Source organism: Cervus canadensis, chromosome 13, assembly GCF_019320065.1.
Source record: "Cervus canadensis isolate Bull #8, Minnesota chromosome 13, ASM1932006v1, whole genome shotgun sequence".
NCBI classification, from domain to species: Eukaryota; Metazoa; Chordata; class Mammalia; order Artiodactyla; family Cervidae; genus Cervus; species Cervus canadensis.
The window spans coordinates 15,706,711-15,724,324 of NC_057398.1; the positions used below are offsets into that span (position 1 = coordinate 15,706,711).

The following is a 17,614-nucleotide window of genomic DNA, read 5'->3' on the forward strand; positions in this document are numbered from 1 at the left end:
AGGTATTTAGATTTTCAGTCACTCAATGAAATGCATGCTAAGTTGCTTTAGTCATGTCTGACTCTTTGCGACCCTATGGACTTGTAGCCCACCAGGCTCCTCTGTCCATCGGATTCTCCAGGCAAGAATGTTGGTTGCCATGCCCTTCTCCAAGGGATCCTTCCAACCCAGGGATTGAACCTGCGTCTCTTATGTCTCCTGGATTGGCAGATGGGTTCTTTACCACTAGCCCCACCTATGAAGCCCTACTGAATAATAATTTGGTTATTTCTCTGCACTAAACAAGAGTGTTAAGGACTAGGTATACAATGGTAAACAAAACATTACAGCTCCTACCAGATTTAAATTCTAATGTGGAGACAGCCCAACAGTAAAGAGGAGGCAGCAGAAGGTAGTGGTTAAAGGCATGGGCTTGGATATCACACTGTACTCAAGGGCATGCTGGGAATAACTCAAGCCACTTGCACAATTTCTTTCAGACACCAATTTAACTTAAAGATTTGGGCAAAATAAATTGAGTAATTATTATTAAATACTGATAACCACTTACACTTAAAATTATTACGTGGCAGATTCTATACTAAATGCTTTACACATTGATCTCACAGACTCGGAAAATAAAATGTCGCAGTTAAGTATCATATTCAGACTGCCTGGGTTCAAACCTAGCTCTGCTCTTTACTAGCTGTGTAACTTTAGGAAAATTACTTCTCTATGCCCTAATTTTATCAGCAGTAAGAAGGAGACAACAAAAGTACCCACTTCACGGACATGTTTTGAGGATTAAATGAGGTAACAGAAATAAAACATCTAGGATTGTTCCTTGTTATATAAGCCCTCAAAAACTATTATTGTCATTATTATCATTATAGGTATTGTTACTCTGCCCAACAATCCTAAGACGTAAATGCTATTATTATCCTCATTTTAAAATTAGGAAATTGAAGCTAAGAATGCACATTAATTGATTCTAGAATAGAAGACAAAGTTATTCATAATTTTAAATAATAAAACATCAATATTAAGAGAAATTTCAAACATGCAGGAGGTCTATGTGGACTCTGGCTCCATACTTTCAACACATATTTAATCACCTGTGATTTTAGTTGCACTTTAGTGGAAAAGACTAGGAGAAAATACCTCATGACAAAACCCAAGTTCACTGGCACAGCATGTTAATATATATGTTAGGACCCAATAAACCAAATTACTTTTAGTTCCCTGCTCTTTTGCCCCACTGCATCTTGATTCATGCTTTCACTCAACCTGAAATGCCTTTCCCCGTCCTTCTTTGTCTGGTTAACCCCTTTCTGTATTTTAACAGCAACTCCTCTAAGAGGGACTCGGCTTGGCCAAGCACTCCCAGTGAATCTTAAGGCCCACTTCTTTAGCAGCACTGACAGCACTATGGTGAAGTTATTCACTTACACGTTTCCTGCACTAGAGATTATTGATTCTATTAGATGATGTAGGCTAGGATGGCGGTTCTCAACACTATTGGACTCAATGCTTAAAAAAAAAAGATATCCTTTGCAACAATGCTTTTATCTTCCTGAAATAAAATACAAGATGATATATTTATTTAACACATTAAAATGAATAAATGCCTTCTACAAGGAAAAATAAAAAGAAAGAAATTTTTAATAAAACTAGTATCACAATATCAAATGGTCGGGTAAGACTATTCTTTAAGAAATAATGAAGTTATCAGTGCTTGTGCATAACATGTGGCTTGCGGTATCTCAGTCTCCCAGACCAGAGACTGAACCCGGGTTGGTGGCAGTGAAAGTGCCAAGTCTTAATTAATCATTGGACCACTAGGGAGTTCCTGTAGATACTTTTAAGAAAAGGTTAACAGAATTCCAAAGTCAGGAAAATGAAAGTAAAAATCTAAGTAGATATTAGAATTAAAATGAGTTTCAATGTAAGTAACAGCAAATCAAATTTACTGGAAATGCTAAGAGAAAAATAACCTGACATGGGACAGCATGATAAGACAAAGGATAAAGAGCTGACCTGAAGAAAATAAGGGTGTGACTATATCCCTTGATAGGTAAGTAGGAAACTAACATTAGGTTAGAAAAAGAAACAGTAAACAGTCCTTTATATGATGTAAAACACCATATAAATTTAGGTTAGGGAAAAGTAAAGTACAACTTCCCAATTTGGAGTATAACATGGGATATGGACAAGTTAATTAACTCAGCCAGCAACAATATTAAGATACTGTCTGATTTAACTGAATAAAACAATCTGTACATTGTTTTGGTATAGACAGAAATTTCTACTTCTGTGGTCTCCAACATTTAAGAGAGATAAAAAAAAGTCAAATCTGACTTTTCCACCCAGGAACCATTATTTAACCTATACTTCCAGACATCAGTTTATTTAGTCAGGTTCCTTTTTTCTTTATTATTTACCTATTTGTCTAAAGAAAGGGGTGATGCATTATAATAAAATAATCTAACACACCTGATACCAATCATAGAGGGCCTACAGCAGACTGTTACATTAATGGCCCCCAGTGAATCACACACCTCCTGGCATCTGTACCATTGTGAACTCTCTTCACACAGTGACCTTGGGTTGGCTGTGTGACTTACTTTGGCCAATACTTCAGGAAGTGTGACACAAACGGAGGCTGGACAAGCACTTGTGCATTGAGGCTTGCCCTGCTGTTACGCCTTCACAATGTTATAAAGCAGAGGAGACAGACGACTTGGAAAGAGGAGACCCCATTTTCCCACCTATCACAGTCATCCCAGTTGACAGTTCAGACATTTAAGTGAGGCCATCTTGGACCCTTCAGGACACTGAGTCACTGGATGACCAGTTAGCCAACTCGACCTAGACAGTCTGAGAGAGGGGACACCTTTGGATATGTTGAGCAAAGAAGCTCCATGACCTTACCTAGGTTTTAACACGTTCCACTGAGCCACTATGTCAAGAATGCACTGGCTTGAACCAGTAGGCAGCAATGGAGAGAATAAAATGTGACCAGATTTTGACCAACAGGGTTTGCGGAGTGAAATTTTAAACACACACAGAGAGACAGGAATCAAAAACGATTCATGAGGATTTGTCATGTACTAGCTAAAGATAAAAGTAGGCGCAGGGTAAAGAGTTCATTCTGGACAACAATGCTTGGCACATGGTGTTATATAAACCACTTGCTATTGTTTTTTACGATGATGGTAACTTTAAGATATTATACATCCATGTGAATGTATACTAGCAGTTATTTAAGAATCTGAAGGATTTAAAGGATCCTTTATCATTTAAATGATCCTGAATCATTTAAAGGAAAGATATGTAACCACAGAAATCCACCTTGGGAGTCATCATCACAAGGCAAGAAATGACAAGGGAATAGTAAAAAGACAATTAATGACAATAGAGAAAGGAGGGAAACTTGAAGTTTTGTGGTGTAGTGGAAGCCAAATGAAGGAGCTTCAAGAAAAGAAGGCAGAATCAGTAAGCGCTGCTCGTGCAGCAAGTAAAATGAGGCCTCAGAACTGACTACTGGATTCAGTACGTGGAAGTCACTGAGGATCTCGTTAGGAACAATGTGGGCAGTGAAGTGGGAGCATCAGCCCATGGACTGACTTTAAAGGAAAACAGGAGGAAAGGGAGACTAAAACTGAGTTTAGATACCTTTTTCTGGGAAGGAGAGGCAAAAGAGTGAGGGTCAAAAGTTTTTAAGATGGAATATATGTCTTTTTAATGAAATGGAATAGGATAAATAACAAGAGAAGAATTCAATGGAGAGGGAAAAAAAAGGCTGAAAACAAAGTCTCATGAATGCCAGAGGGGGGTTATACAAGTTTCTTTAAATATAATACAGTTTAAAAGGCAAAAACACTCCTGAATGAAAGAATAAAACTTGAAGCGAATAATATAAAGAAAGACAAGTAATAATCAGTGGAGACTAGGGTGAATGGCAAGTGGATTACAGAAACCATTCTCAATTTAACTTTCATAGCAACCTGAGGTAACTACTATTTTTTTGGTTTTAAAAACAAAGAAACAAAGACTCAGAGATTTTAGGAAACTTGCCCAAGATCACAAAGGTAGTAAATGCTAGGACTGAGGTTCAAATCCAAGTATATCAGAATTCCAGAACCTTGCTGTTGCTATTCAGTCGCTAACTCGTGTCCAAACTCTTTGTAACCCCATGAACATGCCAGTCTCTGTCCTCCAAGGAGTTTGCTCAAATTCATATCCATTTGAGTTGGTGATGCTATCTAACCATCTCATCTTTTGCTTTCAGTATTTCCCAGTATCAGGGTCTTTTCCAAAGAGTCAGCTCTTTGCATCAGGTGGCCAAAGTATTGGAACTTCAGCTTGAGTCCTTCCAACGAATATCCAAGGTTGATTTACTTTAGGATTCAGTTCAGTTCAGTTGCTCAGTTGTGTCCAACTCTTTGAGACCCATGGACTGCAGCATGCCAGGCTTCCCTGTCCATCACCAACTCCCAGGGCTTGCTCAAACTCATGTCCATCAAGTTAGCAATGCCATCCAACCATCTCATCCTCGGTCGTCCCCTTCTCCTTCTGCCTTCAATCTTTCCCTGCATCAGGGTCTTTTCAAATGAGTCTGTTCTTCATATCAGGTGGCCAAAGTATTGGCGTTTCACTTTCAGCATCAGTCCTTCCAATGAATATTCAGGACTCATCTCCTTTAGGATTGATTGACTGGATCTCCTTGCAGTCCAAGGGGCTCTCAAGAAGTCTTCTCCAACACCACAGCTCAAAAGCATCAATTCTTCGGCATTCAGCTTTCATTACAGTCCAACTCTCACATCCATACACGACTACTGAAAAAACCATAGCTTTGACTAGACGGACCTTTGTTGGCAAAGTAATATCTCTGCTTTTTAATATTCTGTCTAGGTTGGTCATAGCTTTTCTTCCAAGGATCAAGCATATTTTAATTTCATGGCTGCAGTCACCATCTGCAGTGATTTTCGAGCCCCCCAAAATAAAGTTTGTCATTGTTCCCACTGTTTCCCCATCTATTTGCCATGAAATGATGGGACTGTATGCCATGATTTAAGTTTTTTGAATGTTGAGTTTTAAGCCAACTTTTTCACTATCCTCTTTCACCTTCATCAAGAGGCTCTTTAGTTCTTTGTTTTCTGCCATAAGGGTGGTGTCATCTACGTATCTGAGGTTATTGATATTTCTCCTGGCAATTGTGATTCCAGCTTGTGCTTCACCCAGCCCGACATTTTGCATGATGTACTCTGCAAGCAAGTTAAATAAGTAAGGTGACAATATACAGCCTTGACATACTCCTTTCCTGATTTGGAACCAGTCTATTGTTCATGTTCTACCAGTTGCTTCTTGACCTGCATACAGATTTCTTAGGAGGCAGGTCAGGTGGTCTGGTATTCCCATCTCCTGAAGAATTTTCCACAGTTTGTTGTGATCCGCACAAAGGCTTTGGCATAGTCAATAAAGCAGAAGTAGATATTTTTCTGGAACCCATCTTGCTTTTTCAATGATCCAACGGATGTTGGCAAAATCCTTTAGGATTGCCTGGTCTGATCTTGCAGTCCAAGGAACTCTCAAGAGTCTTCTCCAGCACCACAATTTGAAAGCATCAATTCTTCAGCACTCAAGACTTCTTTATGGTTCAACTCTCACATCCGTATTATGACTACTGGAAAAACCATAGCTTTGACCATACAGACCTTTGTTGGCAAAGCTTTTTAATACACTGTCTAGGTTTGGCATAGGTTCCAAGGAACAAGTATCTTTTAATTTGATGGCTTCAGTCACACCCGTAGTGATTTTGGAGCCCAAGAAAATAAAATCTGTCACTGCTTCCACATTTTGCCCTTCCTTTTGCCATGAAGTGATGGGACCAGATGCCACAACCTTAAGTCTTTTTTAACGTTGTGTTTCAAGCCAGTTTTTCACTCTTCTTTTACCCTCATCAAGAGGCTCTTTAGTTCCTCTTTCCTTTCTGCCATTATAGTGGTATCACCTGCCTATCTGATAACCTAAACTTCACTTATTCATTATTCCATAATACAATACAGACCTCAATTTTCAACAATTCACATATCCAAAGTTAAATTATGAATATATTATTGTTGATGATTTTATTCAGAGCTTTCCTTTTTAATAGCTTTAAAATTTAAAGCTTCTGCTCTTCAATGTAGACCATTAAAGAAGTGAGAAAGCAAGCTAATGTGTATATACAAACACATACAGAGGCTTTATGCTCAAAACATTAAAGAGAACTCAGTAATAAGACAATCAATTTGAAAAATGGGCTAATGATTTAGATACTACAAAAGAAGATACACAAATGGCCAATAAGCACATGAAAAGGTGCTCAACATCTTCAGTCGTCTGAAAATGCAAGTCTACGAGATACCAATGCATGTGCACTGGAATGGTGAAAATCAAAGAGATTATCAATACCAAATACTGAAGGAAAGGATATGGAATAACCAGAACCCTTCTAACACTGCTACTAAGAGTAACAAAATGTTATAATCGCGCTGGCAAACAGCTTGGTAATTTTTAATAAAGTTGTACATGTACTTACTATATGACCTATCAATTCCACTCCTAGGTATTTACCAAAAGAAATGAAAACATGTCCATGAAAAGACTTTCATATTACATTCCTAAAGCTTTATTCACAATAGCAGAAAAGCAGATACAAACGAAAGGCCCATTAAAAGGTCAATGGATAAATAAATTGTGGCAGTCACATGATGAAACAGTTGTTCAGTCACTCAGTCATGTCGGCCTCTTTGCGACCCCTTGGACTACAGCACATCAGGCTTCTCTGTCCATCACAATCTCCAGGCGCTTGCTCAAACTCATGTCCATTGAGTCAGTGGCGCCATCCAACCATCTCATCTCTGTCGTTCCCTTCTCCTCCTGCCCTAAATCTTTCCCAGCATCAGGATCTTTTCTAATGAGTCAGTTTTTCCCATCAGGTGGCCAAAGTATTGGAGTTTCAGCTTCAGCATCAGTCCCTCCAATGACTATTCAGGACTGATTTCCTTTAGGATGGACCAGTTTGACCTCCTTCAGGTCCAAGTGACTCTCAAGAGTCTTCTCCAACACCACAGTTTAAAAGCATCAGTTCTTCAATGCTCAGCTTTCCTTACGGTCCAACTCTCACATCCGTACATGACTACTGGAGAAACCACAGCTATGACTATATGGACCTTTGTTGGCAAAGTAATGTCTCTACTTTTTAACATGCTGTCTAGGTTGGTCATAGCTTTTCTTCCAAGGAGCAAGCGTATTTTAATTTCATAGCTGCAGTCACCATCTGCAGTGATTGTGGAGCCCCCCGAAATTAAGTCTGTCACTGTTCCCACTGTTTCCCCATCTATTTGCCATAAAGTCATGCCATGATCTTAGTTTTTTAAGCCAGCTTTTTCACTCTCTTCTTTCACTTCACCAAGAAGCTTTTTAGTTCCTCTTTGCTTTCTGCTGTAAGGATGGTAACATCTGCATATCTGAGGTTATTGATATTTCTCCCAGCATCTTGATTCCAGCTTGTGCTTCTCAACAATAAATAGGAACAAACTATTGATTCATGCAACAAAGAGGATTATTCTCAAAAATATTACATCAAGCAAAAGAATTTGGACATAACAAGAGTATGTACTGTATTACTTCATTTATGAAGTTCTGAAACAAGCGAAAGTAATCTTTTGTGATAAAAGTTAGAATAATGATTGCCTGAGACATAGAGAAACAAGCAGGGGTAGGGGTAGGACTGACTACAAAGGGGCCGGGGTGAACTTATTTTAGGATTTGGAAATGTTCTATACCTTAGCTAGGGCAGTGGTTAGAGGTATATGTTCATCAAAATTCATGACTGTGCACTTAAAATGAGTGTATTTTCATTATATATAATGATTACCTCAATTAATGTGATTTAAAACAGTTTACACCACATGATCATAACCTGACTAAATTCATTACCTGTATATGCATAAAATGCATATCATATATTCATAAAAAAGACTGGACTGTGTGAATAGTGCTGGTGGCAATTTAATATTCCAGTTTTTTATTGCAATATTTTAATTTAACTCAATGTAACAATTATTTGTTACACTGTACAATGTACAATTGTACCATGTACAATTATTACAATTGTAATAATTGTAAACAAGTCATTTAACAATAAATGACTACTAAATATATCAATGTCCTAATAAAGCAATTATTAAATATTTTAAGGTTAGAATGCTTTCTGCATAGAAAGCTTTCACTAGTCAGACTAAAATAATTTCTAATAAATAAATATCCTTTCCCATTAGGTTTAAATGTACTTCATTCCTTCCAATCTAAATTTCCTTTGATCTTGCTATTCCCCTCAAGCATCCACCCTAATCCTTGCCTCTAAACTTTGTTAAAAGACAATATGTAAGTACTGAATTCACTTTCTCATTATCCCATCACTTTTAAACTTTCAATTAGGTGTCCATCCTTATCACTGTAACACACTTCTCCAGAGTTAACAATGACTTTGCCCAATCTAGGAGCCTTTTCTCAGTCCTCACGTTTGCTGAACTCTGTAGTATTTCTCAATAGTATATTGTATCAGCATTCTTTCAAACTTTAGCCCATATCAAAATCACTCAAGAGATTTTGAAAATGATTGCTGGACCTTATCCCCAAAGTTTCTGATTCAGCAGGTCTAAGAAAGCACACAAGAATTTGTATTTCTAATAAGTTCCCAGGTAATGATGCTGCTCCTAATCTGGGGACCACTCTTTGAGAACTTACTCTATTAGAGTAAGCCTTCATTAAAGCTTTCTGCACACTTAGCTGACCTTTCTTCTGCTTTCTTCTTTCTTCTGCTTCTTCACACTTTCCTGACCCTTCCTACCTTTGGATAGGTCATTTCTTGCCTCTTTCTGCTTCCACCTATCTAGATTAAGAAAGTCATTAACAATGAAAGTTAAGCTTCACTATCACTTGGCACCTATTCCCTAAGTGTCTAGCCCTAACACCCTTATACTTCTATAATTCCTTCCCATATCTAACACCACACACAATGATGAAAAGCTAAAAGCACTCTCGTTACTTTTGTTCAACACAGTATTGAAAGTCCCAGTTGCAGCAATCAGACAAGAAAAAGAAAGGAATCCAAATTGGAAAGGAAGAAGTAAAACTGTGCAGGTAACATGCATGATATTATACATAGAAAACGTTAAGGAAACCACCAAAAAACCCACTATAGACCATCAATGAATTCCATAAAGTTGCAGGACACAAAATTAATATACAGAAATCTGTTGCACTTCTAGACACTTAACAATGAACTATAAGAAAATGAAATTAAGGAAACAATTTCATTTACAATTGCATCAAGAAGAATAATACCTAGGAATAAGCCTACCCAAGAAGGTAAAAGACTTGTACTTGGAAAACTGAAAAAACTGATTAGAGAAACTGAAGACGACATAAACAGACGGAAAGAACTAGTACTGTTAAAATGACCATACAATTCAAAGCAAGCTACAGATACAATGCAATCCCTATCAAAATACCAATGGCATTTTTCACAAGACTAAAACAAATAACTTAAATATTTGTACAGAAACACATAACACCCTGAAAAGCCAAAGCAATCTTGAGAAAGAACAGAGCTGGAGGTATCATGCACCCTGACTTCAACTATATGACAAAACCACAGTAATCAAAACGGTATGGTATTGGCATAAAAATAGTCACACAGATCAATGGAGCAGAACAGGGAGCCCAGCAACAAACCCACACACTTACGGTCAATTAACCAACAGGTGGTGCTGGAGAAACTGGACAGCTACATGTAGAAGAATAAAATTAGGACATTTCCTTATGCCACATACAAAAATAAACTCAAAATGGATTAAAGACCAAAATGTAAGACTGGAAATCAGAAAATGCTTAGAAGAAAACATAAGCAGAACACTTTGACATAAATTATGGCAATATTTTTTATTAGATCTGCCTCCTAAGGTAAAGGAAACATAAATAAGTAAAATGGGATCTAATTAAACTTAACACATTATCGACCAGAGACATATTAATACAGTTTTTGTTACCCAAATGTCACTTATTGGAGTGTTTCAATATTCACTTAATATAAAAAATTGCCAGCTACAGGTGTTAGCTTCTGCCAAAATCCCCTGGTCAACAATGTGTTAAAAGCTTTTGCACAGCAAGGGAAACCATCAACAAAATGAAAAGACAACACACAAATTGGGAGAAAATATTTGCAAACGATGTGAGCCACAAGAGGTTAATTTTCAAAATATACAAACAGCTCATACAACATTAAAAAAAAAAAAAACACCTAAAAAAAGGACATAAAATTTGAATAGACATTTTTCCAAAGAAGAGATATGGCTGGCCAACAGGCACATGAAAAGAGGCTCAAACAGCACTGCTGCTGCTGCAAAGTCACTTCAGTCGTGTCCGACTCTGTGCGACCCCATAGACGGCAGCCCACCAGGCTCCGCCGTCCCTGGGATTCTCCAGGCAAGAACACTGGAGTGGGTTGCCATTTCCTTCTCCAATGCAGGAAAGTGAAAAGTGAAAGGGAAGTTGCTCAGTCGTGTCCGACTCGTAGTGACCCCATGGACTGCAGCCCACCAGGCTCCTCCGTCCATGGGATTGTCCAGGCAAGAGTACTGGAGTGGGGTGCCACTGCCTTCTCCACAAACACCACTACTAATCATCAAAGAAATGCAAATCAAAACCACAATGAGAAATCACCTAATATCTGTCAGAATGGCTCTCATCAGAAAGACCTCAAATAATGAAAGTTGGTGAGGATGTAGGAATGTACATTCCCATTTCTGGTGGGAATGTAAACTGGTACAGCCACTGTGGAAAACAACATGGAAGCTCTTCAAAAAGTTAAAAATAGAGCTACCACAGGATCCAGCAATTCCACTCCTGGGTATATATCCCAACAGAGCAAAAACACTAGTTTGAAAAGATAAATACATCCCAATGTTTATAGCAGCATTATTTATAATAGTCAAGATATGGAAGCAACCTAAGTGTCCATCAACAAGTGAATGGATAAAGAAGATGTAGTATAAACACACACACACATTAGTATACTACTCAGCCATAAAAAAGAATGAAATTTATGCCATTCACAACAACATGAATGGACTTGGAGAGTCTATGCTTTGTAAAATAAGTCAGACAGAGAAAGATAAACATTGTATGTTATCACTTACATGCAGAATCTAAAAAATCAAAATAATTAGTAAATATAACAAAAAATAAACAGATTCACATATTAGAGAACAAACTAGTGGTTACCAAAGAAGAGAAGGGGAAGAAGATACGTGTGGGGATTAAGAGGTACAAACTACTATGCATAAAATAAACTACAGGATATACTATACAGCATGGGGAATATGGTCAATATTTTATACATGAAGTATAGACTTTAAAAACTGAGAACCACAACGTTGTACACCTGAAATTATATAATACAAATCAAATACACCTCAATAAAAAAACTAAATGTTGGTAATAAGCAGGATCTCCTACATTACTAGTTAACATTTACTGAGTGTTGGTATTGCTCTAAAGTTGTACCAGGACAATTAAGAGAAAGCCCTTCCCTCAAATGCTATCAGGGAATGGTGAACAAAGTAATCTGATCAATGAAAGAGACTGGGAATAAAAAGAAACATCTTGTCATTTATCTGACAAAATTCTAAGATGACTCAAAGATTTTCTGCAAGAAGGGACTTTTCAAAGACAATGTGAAGTCACATGAAAGAAAAAGTTAAGACTGTGAGTTAATGGAGAAGGTTGCTCTTTTTCTTGAGTAAACCAGTCTTACTTTCAGGTGACTATGTGTTTAAGAAGAAAAATGGTTAATTCAAAGATGTCAGGCCACATATGACATCTTTAGTAATCTGTTACTGTTTTTAAAAGCCACACTGAATTTTCCTTTTAAAGTACCTTAATCCAAGATTTGAATTTCATACATGCAAAACTGTGTTCCTTAGTATCAGAAGCTAACATCTGAATATGTCTATGTAACAACTCTATAAAGTCAACAGGGAAAAGGCAAGTCCAATTTTCTGTACTTTAGTTGTAAAAACTGGCAAGTCATTTTCCACTTGTCTGATTAGCTCAGGTGGGTCAGAACTATTTTTACCCATAATAGCTGGTTCTCAGTATCCCCAAAGGTCCTGGGAAATACTGTATTTAAGTAGCAATACTGAAGAAAGAACAGTTATACTGAGAGAAGAGTGGCAGACCGACTAGTCAGTCCTAGTTCATTAGTTTATTAATAAATTAATAAATTTACTTCAAATATAGAAGAAAACAATCTCCCCTACTGTTCCCCTTAGTAAGCTCTCTGAGAAATTACCCTACCCTCTTTTCTTATATTTCACAAAAAAATAAATGCATTAGGAAGCTTGAGATTGATGAGATCAGTTTGTTCAGACTATATATTCATATATAAAATATGCATATTTTTATGTAAGCATATAATAATAAACATAAATAAAACAAAAATAAAAGCAAAATCCTACAATCCCAGGCAAATAGGAAAATAAAACTATAGAGGTAGAGTCTGTATGATACATAGTTAAAAACATGGATTCTAAAGCCCGATTCCTGGGTTCAAATCATGGTTCTGCTACTCTATGTATGACCTTGGACTTAACTATTCTGCCTCTCTCTTTGATTTGCTATAAAATGAAGCTAATAATATATACCTCACAGGGTTGCCCTGAGGATTCACAATTAAAGAATGTTTGGAATAGTATCTAACACAAAATAAAATTGTCGGCTTATTATTAATCAGGTCAAAAGCACAAACCAACAGCCTCTCTCTATAAAGTTATCACACCTTACTGCTACTCTATGAAAGCTTCAACATTAAAGGTGAAAAAACAAAAAGTACATTAGCATTGCTAGATTACAGGTGACAGGAAGTTAATCCAGAACCCATAAGGCAGAGTGTCTAGGGCATAATTATTAACCTCTGACACTAAGTCGTGTCCAACTCTTTGTGACCCCATGGACTGGAGCCCACCAGGCTCCTCTCTCCATGGGATTTTATGGAGATGGCTGCCATTTCCTTCTCCAGGGGATCATCCTGGCCCAGGGATCGAACCCGTCTCTGTAGGCAGATTCTTTATCCACTGAGCCATCAGGAAGCCTGCATAATCATTAAGATGCCCTTCAAAAACAACAAACAGATCAAAATGATTTCTAAAAACTTTTTATAAAATCATAAAATAACAAAAACAATAAAAGGTATACCTATATAGCCACAAAAATCAGGATAGACTGTACATATTTCCTAAATATTAGTACAACACAAACACAAGTAAATCCTCACACAAAGGAAAGCAATTCCCTGTTAGCATTTAAAATGAGAGATATTTATGGTAATAAATTTTTGAGCACTTCAATCACTTGTAGCATCACACCAGCTGCCAAAAATACTGGAGAGGAAAGACTGTCATCTTAGGTATGAAAAAACAGTGGAGGTAACAGGTATAGGAAAGCAGGAAACTTGGAGATTATTTTATTAACGTGGTATTACATTATAACATTTCCAAACTCCTTTTATAGTACATGACTGTAATTCTCAGATTCTTAATTTTTCTCTCATTTCATTTCACCTCACTTGGGAATCTGGGGATCTGAAATGACTAACATAAAGGAAGGAATTATGGGACTTCCCTGGGTCCAGTGGTAAGAATCTGCCTGCCAAGGTAGGGGACCACAGGTTCAATCCCCGATCTGAGAAGATCCCACATGCCTCAGAGCAACTAAGCCTGTGTGCCACAACTACTGAAGACCGTGTGCCCCAGCACCTGTGCTCCGCAACAAGAGAAGCCACTGTAATGAGAAGCCCGTGCATTCCAACAAGAGAGTAGCCCCTGCTCGGCACAAAAGGAGAAAGACCAAGTGCAGCAAATGAAGACCCAGTGCAGTCTTAAAGAAAGAAAGAAAGAAAATCCTTTTAAAAGAAATTATGTCCACATTCAGGTCTAAGTAACTCATAATAATCTGCCACCTGACCACCTAGCCTACGTCCTGCCATTTCTCCACATACACCCCTCACATTAGTGTGTAGGTCACAATACCTTCGCAAAACTGTACCTTTCATTGGAAATGATCCTATGAAGAGTCTTCAAGGCTCTTGGAATTTTCCCCATAAAACAGTTTATAACACCCATCATAGTATCCTCAGTAACTCCATTTCCTTAAAACCAATCATCTAAATAAACTGCTACAATTAAGTTCTGTTTCTAGTTCTCTGAGAAGGTTAAAATGGTCAGAATTCCCTGGTGGTTCAATAGTTAGGACTCAGAGCTTTTACTGCCAAGAGCATGGGTTCAATCCCTCCACCGAGACTAGGCATAAGCCTCATGGCTCAGCCAAAAAAAAAAAAAAGTAAATAAATAGATTAAATAATAAAATTATAAAGTGGCCATAAGTCCAGTGCACTTGTATTCACAGAACTGTCCCTGATCCAGTAATCTATCATAGTCCCAAAACTTAGTATGTGCTGTGCTTAGTCGCTCGGTCATGTCTGACTCTTTGTGACCCAAAGAATATAGCCCACCAGGCTCCTCTGTCCATGGGGATTCTCCAGGCAAGAATACTGGAGTGGGTAGCTTATCCCTTCCTCCAGGGGAACTTCTCAATCCAGGAATCAAACTGGGGTCTCCTGCATTGCAGGTGGATTCTTTACCAGCTGAGTTACTGGGGAAGCCCAGAACTTGGTATATGTAAGTTCAAATAAAGGAAAAAAAAAAACACTAATGCAATTCATTAAAGATAATTTAGGACAACTCCGTAAGAATGTGTGGTTTTTATATAACAAATAATGTACTGCTACTACTAATTATTAATAGCGCAATTTACTGCTTCTTTTTTAAACCCAGGTATAAGGCACCATGCTAAGAACTTTTACTATGTTATCTAATTTATTCCTTCTCAAACCCTAGGAAACATATTATCTCCACTCCACCACTGAGAAAACTGGAATCAAAACAATAGGTAACTTACCCACGATCATACACCCAGTTTTCAAACCCAGGGCTGCCAGAAAGTAAAGGCCTTGCTCTTAAATCACCACACCGTTAAGTGCTATGCTTGGCTAATGCTCATATTTGGAGTATCAGGCTAAACTTTCTGATAATACAGCTCCATTTTAAAAGTAAAGTAACACACTGATAAGGTACACCTTTCAATATAAGAATCAGTCTTAACGTAACAAGAAAAAGCAGAAAAAATACTAAATTCAAACAAGAGTTAAAAAACAAAACACAGCCACGGAAACACATAAACAAGAAACACATTAACACAGGAACAAGGCCAGAGCAGAGTCCAACAGAGGGCAGTAGACTGAAGTACATTCACTGAACGAACATTCATCAAACACATGCAAAGATTCCACTATGTATCAGGTACCATGGAGGCCTCAGGGATACACTTATTAGCCAAACAGTCCCTGAGCTCAATTTAAAAAATAAGTAAATAAAAGAGTCTATGGAGTTAAAAACAGAGAAGCCTTTGGTGACTTGACCAAGTATGGTTTCAGTGGAAAGGTAGAGGTAGAGACCAGAGAACACTGGGCTGAGGAAGTCAGCATAGATCATGTTTTAAGATGATAAATGGGGAAGATAAATGACAGAACAAATGCTAGGGAAGGACAGGTTAAGGGAAGCTTGTGCCAATGTTTACAATAAAACAAAGTTCCAGTAAAGAGGGAAAGGGTTGGATATAAAAACAAGCTGATGATATCCAACGCACACACACACACAAAAGGCCACCTTAATAAGGAGGATGAGAACCTTTCCCTTTCTAAGAGGGGCAGAAGCAAGAACTAGTAGAAGGAGGAATAGGAAGCAGATCAGTACCACCAGAAGGCTCTTGCTGTTATGTTCACACAGGGGCCATCTGCTAAAAGTTGTAAAACTTCAAGAAAAAATACTTAAAGCTTAAATTAAAAGTACTGTGAAGAAACTAGCAAAACAGAGGGGAAAAAAGAATAGATATTAAAGTGGAAGTCTATGCATTTCAACAACAATTGGCCAGTCTGTAATTTTGTTTTTCCCAGCAACGCTATCAATTATACCCAAAGAAGTTTATTTTCAGAATCATTCAGAGTGAATTCTCCTAGACTGGGAGAACAGGCAGACTGAGGACACTGGTAAGACAGTTAAAGTAATATCTATAAAAGGGCAGAAGAGAAAAACAGGAGAAAGGAAAGAAAAAACCAGGAAGTGACTAAGAGCGAAAAAGTTTGGAATCTACACTGCAAGTCCTGAACAGAAGCAGCTGGATTAGAGCATGTCAGGATGTGGTCAAAGTGAAATGGTCAAATGTAGAACTTTAGAAGTAGAAGAATTCTGAAGAATAACAAAGTCTAAGGTATAATATGGGCATACGTGAAGGTTACTATATTAAAGAGAAATAAGAGATCAAAGAACAGGAAAAGGAGTGTTGCACTTTAAATGAGTGTTCCAAGAAAACATCAGTCCTATGAGATGTGACGTAGCTTTGGAAACACCAATCTCTATCTCCCTCTTGGAGGTTCATAATACCTATTAGCATATTATAAGCTATGAGAAGTTCTAAATAAAGAATCCAGTTTAATTCTGTATTCTTACTTTATTTTGCCTTGGAAAAACTGAGAATCCTAACACACATGAATTTGCCACATTCAGCAGAACACACTCTGGGAAATGCTGGCATACTGGATAGGCTTGTCTATGTGTGTGCTTAGTCACTCAGTCGTGTCTGACTCTTTGCCACCCCAAGGACTCTAGCCCGCCAGGTTCCTTTGTCCATGGGGATTTCCTAAGCAAGAATACTGGAGTGGATCGCCATGCCCTCCTCCAGGGGATCTTCCCAACCCAGGGATTGAGCCCAGGTCTCCTACACTGCAAGCAGATTCTTTCCTGCCTGAGCCACCAGGGAAGCCCTTTCTATAGATAAAGACATCAAAGAATGTGCTTCCAAAAAAAGGTGAAATATCAACACATGAAATCTTCAATACTGGGGAGCATGTACAGAAAAAGTTACCTTCTGGGAAGCGCCAGAATAGACTGCTTCCCAGGTGGCACAGTGGTAAAGGACCCACCTACCAATGCAGGCGACACAAGAGACTATGGTTCCATCTCTGGGTCTGGAAGATCCCCTGGAGAAGGAAATGGCAACCCGCTCCACTATTCTTGCCTGGAGAATTCCATGGACAGAGGAGCCTGGTGGGCTACAGTCCATGGGGTTGCAAAGAGCTGGGCATGACTGAGCACACACACACAAACTGTACAAACCTTTCTGATACTTTTTGGCACTATCTACCATGTATTATTTCCCTACTGCTGCTATAATGGATTATCACAAAATTAGTGGCTTAAAACAACACAAATTTTATTCTCTTATATAACGTCCGAAAGTTAGAAGCCTAAGTGAGTCTCAGTAAAGCAAAGTCAAGGTATAACCACGGCTATGCAGCTTTTTGGAGGTTCTAGGGAAGAACCTGAGTTTGTGCTTCTTCCTGGCTCTTGAGACTACCTGCATCTTTGGTGTGTGACCTGCTTCATTCCAACAGGATGCGCTCTCTGGTTCT

General features: G+C 38.1%; 1 protein-coding gene across 6 annotated transcripts in view; it reads right to left on the bottom strand.

Annotated features, from left to right (window-relative positions):
• SMG7 (SMG7 nonsense mediated mRNA decay factor) overlaps window positions 1-17,614 on the bottom strand; it is a 78,252-nt gene that overhangs the window by 48,138 nt on the left and 12,500 nt on the right. The gene's annotated exons all lie outside the window — the stretch shown is intronic.